The sequence below is a fragment of the Nyctereutes procyonoides genome, unplaced genomic scaffold (assembly GCF_905146905.1).
Source record: "Nyctereutes procyonoides isolate TBG_1078 unplaced genomic scaffold, NYPRO_anot_genome, whole genome shotgun sequence".
In the NCBI taxonomy this organism is placed as follows: domain Eukaryota; kingdom Metazoa; phylum Chordata; class Mammalia; order Carnivora; family Canidae; genus Nyctereutes; species Nyctereutes procyonoides.
The window spans coordinates 18697154-18711436 of record NW_026575046.1 but is presented as its reverse complement, the minus strand read 5'-3'; the positions used below and the strand labels follow the sequence as shown (position 1 = coordinate 18711436).

Genomic DNA, 14283 nt, shown 5'->3' with positions numbered 1-14283 from the left:
ATTTCATCTTTTGGGGGTATGCACTTAGGAATTGTTGACATGGGTTGAAATGGAGAACTCTTGGGAACTCTGCAGAAATCATCTGTGCCTGTGGTGGTGCTGCTGCATTTGCTTGTCCTCCACATGGCTACTTTGATGGGAGATGGAAGAGTTGTGTAACCGGAGTGACAGGTTTTATAAAATGCATACCACCCCCCTTCCTCCCTAGTCCAGGGACAACACAAGTTCCTCTGCTTTCAGAAAGATGGCAGGAAGGAAACAAACATTTGCTAAGACTCCTCCGCCTTCTGGGCCCCATGACAGGCAGCTTCATTCCACTAAATCTTTGTGGTCTTAATGTTTGCATCCTGAAACCTACATATGAGAAAGATACTTGGGTATGAACATATATTTCCTTTAATTAAAAAAAGACTTTAAAAATCACAGTATTTGGGACACCTGGGTGGCTCAGCAGTTGGGCAGCTGCCTTTGGCTCAGGTCGTGATCCTGGGATCCAGGATCAAATCCCACACTGGGTTCCTTCAAAGAGTCTGCTTCTCTCTGCCTGTGTCTCTGTCTCTGTCTCTGTCTCTCTCTGTGTCTCTCATGAATAAATAAATAAATCTTTTTTAAAAAGCACATTATTTATTAGCACTTTTATTGGCAATAGAACATAAAATGAGTATGTACTTAACAGTCTAATCCAGAATTACACATTGACTTTTATATTAGAAAGAACCTATCAGGACTTTCATCTCACTGGACCATCAACTGTTAACTGTCCTAACAGCTCTGAGCTATAGCGAATTCATTCATGTTTTGGCGGTGAGAATACTGCAGTGAATGGGACAGGCATAGTCACTGGCCTCCTGGAACTTGTATGTAGAGGAAAGAGAGCAAGCACAAGGAAAGAAATAAGTGTGCATTTGTGTAAGGTGATGACAACACCATGGGGGAAAATGAAGCCAAGAGGTGGAATTGTGAGGTGAGTCCATAGTAGTTTCATGTGCTCTGTCAGGAAGGGCCTTCATGGGCAAGGGACTTTGAACAGAACTGGCCAGGACACCTGGGGAGGGAGAAGAGAGAGCTGGGTAGAGGAAACAGCAAATCTAAATAGTCTGCCTGAGATATTCCAGCAAGGAACAGCAAAGGAACAATGTGGCCAAAGCAAAGTAATTAAGGGGTGGAGAAATAAGACATGTGGTCCGAGGAGGGGGAGTGGGAATGAGAACGCAGATCGTGTGGGGACTCACAGGAGTGAGTTTGACTTCTACATGAAGTGAGTTGAGAAGTAATTTAGGACTTTCAGCAGAGGAGTGCTATGATTTGACTGATGCTTAAGAATGTCTTCTATGTGGAGGTTGTAACTATGCTGTGGGGAAGGAGAAAACTGGGCAAGGAGGAAGGCCAATCAGTGGCTGGGGATCCAAATTATTCTAAGAACTAACAGTGACTCAGACCAGGGCTACAGAGGTAGAGATGGGGAGGAGTGTGAATGTGTCTTGGAGCGGAGCTGATAATTGTCGGACAGATAGCACGGGAGGTATGAGGGAAAGAGAGGAGTCGAGGATAAATGTGCGCTTTAGACCAAAGCATCTAAAAGGATGAAGGTCTGGGAGATGAGATGGAATGACTGGGCAGGAGTGAGGATTTTTTCTGCCCTCTCTCTCTCTCTGTACGTGTGTCTTTCTCTGTGTCTCTGTGTCTGTCCCTGTCTCTGTCTATGTTTTGGGGGGAAGTGGAGAAGGGAGGATCAAGAGTATGGTTTGAGGCAAATTCAGTCTAAGATGCCTTTTAACATCCAAATGGAGATGGTAAGTTGGCAGGTGGATATACGAATGCGGTGTTCAGGGTAGACTCTGGGCTCAGTGTCTTCTGCTTATTCATGATATTTAAAGCCATGGAACTAGGGAAGATCACTCAGGAATTGAGTAGAGACAGAGAAAAATGAAGGGCAGGAGACTGAGTCTTGGGGTTTACTAATGTTTAAAAGACCTTTTCTTTTTTTATACATGAGGTTCAGAGTGGCCTCATACCCTGGCTCAGGAAGCATGGCTGGAAAGTGAGCAAATCAGGGTATTTTATCACAGCCCGTGAAGTTCCTCATTATTTAGCAGGTTTATATCCTATCACGAGAGAGACAGCTCAGCAGGGGATCTGAAAACACTGCTGGTGCCTCCTGAGGATGGGGTACATACAAGAGGACTCCATGAAGCTAGTGAATTGGCAAGGACCAATATTTTAATCACAATGATTTCACTAGGCATATAAAGGCAAACACTCTTGATTTCTTGGGTCACAGATAAAAAAGCTATAGTTCCAAGATCAAAAACACTACATATCACATCGTCTATATACAATCAGGCACTTTGATAATCATTTCTGTGCTGGATACTTCCCATGTCCACTGCATCCTGCCCCCCACCTCCACTGTGGCTCAGAGATACTGATCATTATGGGTCATATCCAGCAGCTCCCTTATCCACTGTTCCATATAGCTGTCCGTCTGGATTCCATTCCTTACCCTGACTTTCTGGTCTTGGAGGGGTGGGTTGGATGAGGGGTGTGGTCTTTGGCTAGCCTAAGGATACACTACTAGCCATTATGCCACTTTCCCTGCGGCTTACCTACCACCTTATATTTCATCCCTTTCTTAAACTCTTTCCAAATTACCCCCATTTGATTGTGTCATCTCTTTCCTTTGAGAACCCCGAGTAATACAGTGTTAGAATGTTGTCTCATCAGCCTTTCCCCCTGCACCATGTCAGTACGATGTAGTTATAATCCTCATTTTACAAATAAAAAAAGAGAAGTCATTTGTCCAAATGCACACTGAAAGGAGTAAGCAGGACTTAAACCCAGGTTTGTCTGACTCCAAAGCCTGTATCAACTTACTAAATTGCAACACAAAAGCAATTCTAATCAACGGTAATTATGAAATCACAAGCAGCTATGAAATTATAAATAAATCAATTTGCAATGTATTTAAAATAATTTAAAAATAATTGCATATTACATGATGGCATTTCACAAGCATTAGCTCATTTGATGCTTTCTCTAACCCCGCTATTGTTACCATTTTAGAGATTTTTAAAAGTTAGGCTTATCCTCTGATAAATATTCCACCACCACCACCCCCAACCCCCAAAAAAGGACTTTCACAGATAAGCCTCAGTGAGCAATTTGGCTTTTATAAAAGATATGAGGGTGACACACAGGGAGACAGATGCTGACATATCTCATGGCAAATGAATTCAAAACTTCCTAGTAATTTTTGTCTTTGAAATTCCTTCCGATTCACTCTACCCATGAGGGTTTAGCTCTACTCCTCCATCTATGGCGTGCTCCACTGTGATCATCCAGCTGTCCTCCCTCCCAGGTCTCCTTCCTGCCCCAACATTTCTATGCTTCTCCCATTTTTACAAATATCACTGTTTTATTCCAAGTCTATACCCCAATGGTACACTTAAACCCACCCAGATTTGGTTTGTAGGTGAGTCTTTCCTTTGGCATAATCTAACTTCCTAAGAGAGTAGTTAAAATTACCTACCCAACTATCTATCCTCCCTCATCTGTCATCCTCTATCTGGATATGATGTGTGTATATCTATGGATGTGTTTTGCATTACATCAGAGGTTAGTCTCTAGAATAGTATACAGTGTGAGATTTAAGCTCCATGCTATCTAGTCATCCTACAACAATTTTATGGTTACGGTCAGAGGACAGGAGAAAAGAAAGAACTGAGACAAGACAATCAGAATTAAAAAAGAAAGAAAGAAAGAAAGAAAATCAGAATTTAAATAATTCTTCAATGCCACAACCAATAAATGGCAGATCTGGGATGTGAATGCTCCAAGGTGTATGTTAAGTTTTATGTTTTATTGCAGTGAGAATGCTGTAGGCACACAAATGTTTGGGGCTTTTTTTTTTTTCCCTCATTGACAAGGAAGGAAAACTTAGTCAAATTATTATACAAGTTAGGTTTAAGCATTTTCCACAGATTATTCTTCTTTGTGAGGAATGCAATGAAACTGACAACTCTTCAAAGATTTGTGTACAATGCACTCTGATTTGCTTTTGTGGTCACTGTCGGCAATAAGTAGAAGCAGACCAAGTTTTAGCCATCAGCCTCTTGAATGCATTTGACAATCCCTGTGATTTGCTGACGACTAACCAACAAACCAAGATTTCCTGAGAACCTATCCTGTGTGTCCAGTGCTGAGCCAGAAAACTTTGCATGGGGTTTTAAAATTTTAACACATTTTTGTTAAACAGACGTATAAAACAATCATTCACTATGTAAGGTAATACACACTTCAGTGTCAAATTGCATCTGTGCACTACAGATATCAAAGAAGGAAAAAGGGTCAGAGTGGTCCAGAGGTGTTCATGGATGACGTAAGCTGATACCTTTGTAGTTAGAGTTTTGGTTACTCCCTCTCTGGCTTCAGGACACTAATTAGTAGATGTTAATCATTAGATATCTATCCTTTAGTTCAACATTCTTTTGAAATAAGTTTTAAGCAAAAATGGCAACAATTTATTATTCAAGGTAATAACTGTTTTCAACATTTTCAATTGATACAGAGGGTACTTGATATTCCTGATGTCAGGAGTAGGTCCTGAGAGTGTTTTTCACAGCTGGTGTATAGCATTCCTACAGTCAAGCTCCTAGAAGCTCAGCCTTCTTTAGACTCTCAATAATCAAGGACCCCAGGCTACAAGGAAAGCACACCAGATGCCCCTACAGGCTTTCTCCTTGGCCCCCTGCTCAGCTCCGGGTATAGTCCCTCCCAGGGATAAAGTGCAGGCAATGCAAAATAATCAGTCCAAAATTTTTGTGGGTCCATGACTTTCAGACTCTAATCATGACTAGTGCATGGCCTGTCAAGATCACACTAGCATGTCTTATTCACTACTGTGGGGTCCTTGGAGTCCTGTATTGCAAATACAAACACTTATGGGGTCACCAATAAGGAAATATTGTGGGGGAGAAAGAGATTATGTTCGTTCAGCATTGCTTCTGAATCTTTCCCTTCTCCTCTTCATAAATCCTTCTGTTCACCCAAACAGAAGTAGCGTCATCCTGCAAATCATTCCCCAAGGAGTCAACATTGGACTCCCTCCACATGCCTGAGTGAGAGATCTGAATATGTGTGAGAATCTTAAAACACCCTCTAGGCTAGGAGGTGGGACAGTGAAAGAGTAAGAGCCATTCCTCTATATTGGCCAGATGACCTCGATATCACAGTGTTAGTACATTTATAGGAAAAAAGCAATGTGAGAAGGGTAAAGGGAAATGTTGGCTCTCCTTTGGAAAACTCAAAGCAATAACGGTGGTTGGCAATCAAAGTTCAAAAGGCCTGAAGCGTGATTAGTCTGTTAAAGTCTCAGTGGTTCCTAGGGTTTAGGGATTTAAGGAACGGCATTAAAATGCCATCAACATCATAATCCACAGAATAAAGTTTTTAGAGCTATTGGGTTTTGTTTTTGTTTTCTGTTTTTTTTTTTTTAAAGAAAAGAGGCCTTTTGCTTTTATGAGTTTCTTCATAGAGATCTCATTTCAGAAGCTCAGATTTTAGAGAAATAAATAAACTGAATTCCAAAGCGCATTGAGGTCTCTCCAAGAGGTGGCATTTAGAAGCTGATCATGCTAGAAGGAAGCAGGGAATCAGGGCTGGGGCCATTAGAGTCACTAGTTTTCATATAGAGTTGGCTTCTGAAGTGCTTTGGGGTACACATTCTTTGGTAAAATCAACCCTCTATGCTTTGCTCCCATTTCAAAAGTCACTTCATCTTTTAAAGTAGAGATTTTTTTTTTCCAAGTGTGTTTCTTAAAGTGTTTGGGTCTGTGGAAGGAGCCAAATGGGCAGCCTCTGGGATCCTGCTCTCTGGGACCCCACTCTGGCTTTATCCTCATTTACTCATTGTGAATTTGTTTGAAACATTTGCCAACAAATGGATTGAAATATTTAGTTTGTAAAAGGGGCTTTGCTAAAAAGTAAGAGCAACAACAAAAACAACAAAGCATCCACAAATTTAAAAAACTGAGTCCAAGTAGTATTTTGAAATGCCTCCATGCAGTATGGAGCAACAGTGCAATAGCAGTACATTCACAACTAGCTTGACAAAGACCAAGGCTCTCAGGATGGAAGTCCCAAATCTCCAATATGAGGAGTTAAGGGATGGGGAGGACTGGGCCATGTTGAATGTCAAAAGGGGTGAGGAGAATGAACAAAAGCTAAGCCCCAGTAAGGTGACGTATTTTACCAAGCGTGCAATATAAGAACATGGAAATTTCCACAGAAGATACTAGAAGAAGCAGAGAACGTTGAAAGGAGTTGATACATAATAGTAATGGAAGATTCAACTGAAATGCCAAATAAGCAATGTCAAATATCTAGTGGAGAGACCTTCAATCAAGGCATAATCAATCAAGATGTAGTCTTCCAAGTAAATCCCTAGGAACCAGTTACATGATTTCGGGCCTGTCACCCACTTCAAGGATATAGAGATTCCCCAGATGGTAAACTGAAAGGAAGCTGGAGGAGAATCGCTTGAGATAGAGTGGGACGGTGAGTTCCACCCTCCCACACCGGGGGTTAGGCAGGGCTGAGATGTGGTTTCTCACAAGCTACCAGGGTTTCAAAGGAGAGGACATAGAGGATCTGCTTTTGTTGCCTGAGTTTGGGAAGTTTCTCTGACACATGTCAGAGCAAGAGACCCTCTGGTGTTCCATGGGAGCAGAGGGAGCTGCAGCTAGGGCTAACTTTATTCCCTCCAACTGTAAGCCAAGATATATAATGCCAAGGGCCAGGTGGAGGAATGCCAGCCTGGGGCCTTTTTATATGGGATCCTAAAAAAAGCCCTAAAAGAATTTCTGCCTGGGGACAGGGGGTTCCTTACTGAGAGGATCTGTATAAAACGAAGCAGTAGAAATCTGAAGGCGAGGGGGATGAACAATAGGCCAAAGGTGAAGAGAGCTGATGTCTGATACTTTCTGAGGGGCCAAGCAGGTTGGGAGTCCTAGCAGAATATCTGAGAGGCTCTGAGAACAAGAAGCCATGTACAGGCATGGTGGTTAAGTAAGTTTTTCTGGTCCCCTTTATCTGTCTTTTCTGTTCTTCAGCCCCAGAGTCAGAAAGAACAGCAATGGAGTGGCAGGAAAGGTTGCCAAGGAAGCTAGAAGCCCATGACACCTCTTTCATCAGACAGACTTGTCCAGTGCCAGCTCTGGCAAATGGATGATGAGTCATATTTTTGAATCTAAATTGCAGTGTTAATTAATGTAGTATGGCTAAAGATCCTACTTTCTGAAATAAGACCGTGTTTTGTAACTTATGGAATTTGCAATCTCTTTTTATAAAATAAGAATGGCCAGAAATGTCAAGGTGCTTCCTATTTTTATTCCAAAGGCAGGAAAAAAAAAAAAAACAACAACAACAACAATGAACATTACCCAGTGAATTAATCTTAAAGTAGCAGTGGGGTAAAATGTCCTTTAATTATAGGCCTGACAACGAGGCTTGTTTATTGCACCAGTCAAAGGTGCTTGTAAGGTAGTTGATACCACTCCCACTGTGCTGTCTGGGTCAGGTCTTGACACTAAGCTTAAAAGTAAAATCCCCATACACTGTGATCAGCGGAACAGTAATAAATAGAAAAAACTTTGGAGGATTTAGGAGGTTGATTGGTTGCTTGTTTGGTGTCTTCTAGTTTTTCCTTGAAAAATATTCTTGCAGGTATGCTCAGCCTAGAAAGTGTTTTGATCTCACTATGCCAGCATTCTCTATACCCCACACTGCAGCGGAAAGAAGACTATTATACACATGCACACACACACACACACACACACAAACACATATCATATAGAGATATATTCTTATCTATCTGTATATCTATTTATCTATGCTTGGGTTTTTTAGTTTTTATTTTCTTAAAGTGGACTCATGAGAAAGGGAAAGGGGAAGTGCTTGGTTTATAGGGTGATAGGATGTAATGGTTTATTTACCCAAATCCTAAAATTTCTTCTGTTTTCTTTTCTTTATTTGTTTTTCTTTTTTGAGGTGAGGGGAAGTAGTTTAGGTCTCCCGTCAAAATAAAAACGGTCTATCTGAGTCTGTCTTTGTTTGCTTCTCTCAGCAAGATCATTTGCAACTTCTCACTAAAGGGAAACATAGTCACAGAACAAGAAAACGATTTCTAAGGAGAAAATGAAGTTTGCATTCATAAGACCAAAAGAACAGGCATGATGTAACAGACTGTAAGATTAACAACACATTGTCTATTAGACTCAGCAGGAAATGGACTGGAATTAATGGCTCAGGAATGACGGGAAAAAGAGCTTTGTTTCCTTGGGGTTTTAGGAATCATTTCTAATGAGCTGTCTTATTCATAAAATATTTCTGAATATTCTATCAGAAAAGCAAATAGTCTTCTGAAAACACATCCAGTTCTGTTCTTTAACCCACAGACAAGGATAAAGCTTGTGTATCATGATAGCTGGGGGAAGGACTGTGCACTTCTGGGTCCAATAAAACCAGAGTGGCATTGATTACTATCATCTCAGATTTTCACCTTCTCACAGGTGACATCAAGGTGCATTTCCTCATTCACCCAATAAATGCCTGGAGTTAAAGTCCCATGATAGTTTAGAGGACCAGTCAGGCTCCATCCCATTGCTAGCTGACTGATGGTGACAAGGTCACTTAATCTCCTCAGGCCGCAGTTTTTTTACTCTCAAAGAGGAATGAAAGCAGTCTTGACCTCATAGCATTTTTGTGAAGATTTGATAAACTAATGTTGACATGATGTCCACGAGAAAGAATTGCTCAGATTTCATATTTTGGGAGCATAACTGATGAACAACCCAGTTACTATCCTTTTGGATGTACTGCCATATTCCCACAGGGCTGATCCCAGTCAATGACCAACCATGGTGAGGGTACCAATGTAGGTCATTTCTATGAGATGGGGGACTCTCGAAAAGATGAAGACTTTGGCTTGAAGACTCTCATTGGCTTGGCAGGACATTTCTGGGAATTAAACTGCAGCATGAGACCAATCCTCCTTCCTCCTTCTCTTCCTCCACAGTGTCAGACCATCATTGTGGTAGGAAGGCTCCTGCCGCTTTCTGCTCCTCCCTCCCCTTTTATCCTTCACAGGCTTTTCACTCACAATTAACCTTTCATTTCATCTAATCCTAATGTATCCAAACTAACACAGTTGGTTAAAGACCAGCGTCAAATCTATAAAGTATGTGCTCAATAAACATCATAAACATCATTTCTTCTTATTAAAGAGAGTGCTGGGTAGCATAAACATGGAATGCTTGTTGCAATTCAGAGGAAGGAAAAAATCACTTCAAAGCAAGACATTCAGAAAAATTTCACATATGAGATAGATTTTGAGCTAGCTGGAAGAATCTTTAAGGTGAGGTTTGCAAAGACTGTGGAAAGATAGTTTGAGCTAGGAGAATAATACAGGCAGAAACAAGGAGACTGAGAAGTGGAGATGCTCCTAGACTGGCTGTAATGGAGGGTGCATGTGCAGTTGTGGTACCATGAACCCAGGCAAGGAGATTGGGGCTAACTGGTGGGAGGGATTTCTATTGGTAATTTTGGTTGTTGTAGCAACCAAACCCCAAATTTCAGTGGCTTAAGACAGACATTTGTTTCTCATTTGCATCACACGTTGGTGATCATGGATCAGCTGCTACAGTTCTATTGGTGATCGTGGATCAGCTGCTACAGTTCTATTGCACGTGTCCTATCTTATTCTGAGTCCACGGCTGAAGGGGCACACTCTACTGGGGAAGCATGGTTTCTCAAGGAAAACGACTGGCAGAAACATACAATGGCTTTTGAAGCTTCTGCCAAAGGCAAGTTATATGTCACATCTGCTCACATTCCAGTGGCTGAAACAAGTCATATGGCCAAATCCGCCATCAATAAGACAAAGAACACCCTTCTAATGCAGGGGGCATTAAAAGTCACATTGCGTTGGATGTGAATGAGTGATCTCACAGCAAGGGGGGCTAAGTAGTGGGTACCGATAAATCAATATACCACAGGAAAGAAATTATTCAGTTGATCAAATTTAAATACTAACTGTTTTTTTAGTTGGCCAGCGATATCACCAGGGTTGTCTTTGCATATGGAGGTGCAGGTGGAATGGGAGTGCAGAGAGAAGAGTACCACACTAGACCAGGCGGGAGAAGATGACAGGCTCCAGGGGTGACAGCTGGAATTGATCCTCTGCTCCAGGACCCAGCTCCCTAGTCTTTATTTGGAGACCTACACAAACAGACAAAGAACAAAAGCACTTATTAAGATGAACAACCAAATCTCTTTACAAGTATCTGGATATCAGAGAAGGCAAGGCCAATTCTCAGATTAAGCCTCAGAAAACTAGAAGAGAGAAATTGAATTTCCCTTCAGAGCCCACTCTCCTCCCTGTACCTCTTTACTCTTAAGATTCTACGTCTTCCATCCCCATCAAGCAAGCTCCACCCACAGTGCTCTCATTTTTACTCCCAAGAGGGCCAAGTCTCCCAACCTGTGACTCTGAACAGGCCCTCCCAGGCTCTCTCGGGCAGCACCCACTGCCTCTGGCCTGACCCTTCTGCTTCAACCCATCTTCCTCAAAGAACCACCTTGCAATCACAACTGTGACCCCCATACTTACGGCCATGCGATGTAGCTGGCTAGCTGTTCTCTTTAAAAAAAAATGTATTCACTGTAAAATGTTACTCTCCTGTCATGAAATACTTAGATTGTAAACACATGCCTTAGATAGAGAATACCTTGACCTCCGAAAAACAGTCTGTCATATTAGCCAGCGGGAAGAGATGATCTTCAACAAGGGCCACTTAGGAGCAGATCTTAAACCAGACCAATAAGCAAGTGCTCAGTGTTTGTGGCTCAGCTCAGCTGCTCCCCAGCAGGGTTTATGGAGCGTGTCCCACATTGTGTCCTGGTCCGCACAGGGTACAGATTGACTATATAGACCGACATAGCATTCTATAATCCTACACGTGCATTTTAATGTGAATTAAATTCAGAGCCAGAGACCAAAGTCTGAACATCCAAGCGCCTGCAATGACCATTTACCCCCTACAGAAATTCTCAGCGGTGTCAATTCACTTGCTCTGGTTCTTCCAGAGCAGAAACAAACTGTTTCTAAGTCACAGTTTTTCATGGTAACCAAAAAGGAAAGTCATGTCAGAAAAAGAGAGTGACCCCAAACCAACGTTGATTTGGGACGTGTGTCTGGCCTCATCTTGAGGTGCAAGACATGTTTCATCAATTGCCTTCACCAGAGCCATCAGTACTGTGGTGTAGGCAATTCCAGTTCTTTCTGTTTTTTTGTTTGCTTGTTTGTTTCCTTCTGACTCAATTGTAACATCTGACTGGTGAATAAATAATCTCCCATCTTCTTACCAGTGACATTAGGTCGCATAATAATCATCACACCATCTACCTCAGGCACAGAGAGGCAAAGGCAGCTAACCACAGCTTCCAGATTTTCTTTTCCAAATAAGTAGTGCATCTAGTTAGACCTGAAAAGACATTGCCTGGGGTCAACTGCTCCTACGCCACTTCTGAAGTCCTGGGAAGCTATCAAGCGAGGATGAAGGAGGAAATCACCTGGAGACCTGGTTACTGCGCCTTTGAAGTCCCACCACCACATTGGTGCCCCAGTGCCTGGGACTCCGTGGGACTTTGGGCTTAGGATCCCTTCCACGACGGGGGGAGGGGGGGGGGGGGCAGGGGGGAGCCACTGCTCCCACCGCAGGTAAGTTAAAAAGCATCTGTTTATGAAGAGATTTTGCAAAGTTTGCGTGGAGTCAGGCAACAGAGCAGGGCAGGAGAAACCCATGCCGTGAGCCACTGGGACCCTTGGACTGACTTGGCAGGTGACAGGTTTTGTTACAGATTTTTAAAATAATGTTGCTTTAAGAACAGAGGGAAAACCAAGCCAAGAAACATCAACAGTAAGTTTTCCTCCTTTTCCCCCCTAAGATATGCTGAAGCCAGGTTTAATTTTATGTCAGGAAAGAATTCCCTCCTGAGACTTTCCTGGCCACGGTTCAGTTGAGGATAATGTTTTCCAGCCACATTTCCAGAGTCCCTCAAAAGCTGAAAGGAAAATGGCAAACGATGGTGAAGCCTTGACTTTGAAGCAGCAGGGGGAGCTGTTATGATAAAGAAATGGGTGGCTCCTCCTCTGCCGAGGTGCTCTCAGACATCCAGTCAGCATTCTCTGCAGATCTTTTTGCAGACCAGGGAGTACCTACAGGATGAAAGATTTACAGATGCCAGCAGCTTTTACACTTCTGATTTTAATGCCAAGCCTTATATGTGATATTTTAAATCAAAAGGAAGAGAAAAGAGTCTTAGATATTTGTTGAAGTTGCCAGCAACCTGCAAAGCATAACAGCATTCCACAATTACTTTCATCACCACGTAATGAAGCATATCCCAGACGGTGTATTGCAATCCCAGAGTCTCCAGCGGAGATAGATGTTTAAAATAGAACTTCCGGGGTATAAAAAAGAGCCATTATAACAACCTCACCAAAATTTACCTACTCCTACCATAAAAGGTGTTTCAATGTGCCCAGAATACTTATTTGTTCAGTAATTCTGGTTTTCAAATTACTTGAACCCATTTGAAAATTGAGGGGGAGGAAGGTAAGGAAGCCAACCTCTCTGCTTATCATTAGAAACAGTCTCTGTTCTCCTTTGTGTTGGATTGTTTGAAGTCCTACATGAAAACACACAAGGTTAAGAATTAAATGACTACTGATATTTTAGGCAATCTTTATGCTCACCTACCTCTGATTACTTGGTTCCTTCTAGTGTTGGCGGAACTCTAAAGTGCAGAACCTGCTGGAACTATATTCGACAATTATTTGTGTCTCTCACAGACATCTCTACGACAATTGCTTCTACATTATTGTGAGGGATGCCCCCCAAGAGTAGTAAATGTTGACTTCAGGGGAGAGTCAGCTAAAGGGGATGCTGAAGTTCAGGAAACTAGAGTCCAGGAGAAGAGGGAGGTAATGGGGAATTGGCTAGAGTGTAGGAAATTCAAGAGAAGAGGCATCTTTCCAGGAGAGAGTTGAAAATAAAAGCTCTCTCTGACCAAGTATATAGGCAATGCGATCACCTTAAAGGTGATGTTGTATGTATATATGGTCCAAAGATTTCCATTGTAGTGGAGTGCCTTGGGTTTTCAGATAGATTATGGAAAATGATCTGAGAAAGCAAGATGTCGTTCAGAAAATAGACTGAAATTAATACAGATCTGGCAGGAACAGAATTGGCAGACAAGCAACATAGTGTGGAATATATAGGTATGCAGCACAAGTGGAAGATTTGAGAATACAGAATGAGAATCAGACACAAGTTCAAGAATGGCCTCGTCTTCCCTCAGAATAATTTTGGGATAAATTACTGTTAGTATCCTATAACATAATAAAATATCTTGCATTTCTGCCCTTGAGAGAAAATGAACAAACATATCAGCTATTTCCAAATATGGGTGGCTTACAGTAATATCCCTCCTGATACACTGATCAACAGGGTAGTCAGTGGTTCCAGCAAGTTCCCGATCATTCAGCAACTGGTTAAGTACTTACTCTAAACTTTGATCTGAGTAGAAGCTGTCATCTATCTTTGCTTCATCCCTATACTATGAGTCAGAATCACACTTTGGATCAGAATAAGATTGTGCATTTCTTTGTGTCTTTCCTGGGGACTTCTGACTGTGCTTTGATTTCCAGAGGGTTCACTAGAGATATAGCAATGGCTTTATTCCTTGGAATCAAGAATAAAACAGTAATGGAAAATTTGCTTTGATAGTGATTTGGGATTAAAATTTGTTCTTTCCTTGCAGAGTTTCTGCCCATTTAACTGGGTTTATATAAGTACCTAGTTTACTAAGCAGTGTTAACTCAATAAGAAATATGATGTTGTTATGTTTCTAAATCATTCTTCCCAATTGTACTATACTGAGTATTAATTCTCTTCAGAGCATCTGAGGCAGCCCCATCATTTTCTGGCTGCTTTCAGATATGAACCCTCAGTCCAGTTAGTCATCAGGCATGAGTTTATCCTCACCTCTGCCCTCCTCCACTTTACCCAGTACAAGTACAAATTGCCATCCTTCCTGCTTGAGAGCCTATCTCAAGAACACCACCACCTTATATTCCCAGTCTACGTTTACTTCCAGGGTTTGAGTAGAAAGGTAGAGCCGGAAAAGGGAAGAGCGTCCTGCTAACAGGCCCTGCCATAACCT

General features: G+C 42.0%; 1 long non-coding RNA gene across 4 annotated transcripts in view; it reads right to left on the bottom strand.

Annotated features, from left to right (window-relative positions):
* The window catches only part of LOC129509880 (uncharacterized), an 80916-nt gene that overhangs the window by 54334 nt on the left and 12299 nt on the right, over positions 1 to 14283 (bottom strand). For 3 of the 4 annotated variants that reach the window (XR_008664428.1, XR_008664429.1, XR_008664427.1), the window contains one exon: positions 10091 to 10275. This is a non-coding gene — a long non-coding RNA (uncharacterized LOC129509880). Of the gene's footprint in view, positions 1 to 10090; positions 10276 to 11421; positions 11509 to 14283 lie in introns of those variants that run through there. The other variant, XR_008664430.1, reaches the window with a different exon arrangement.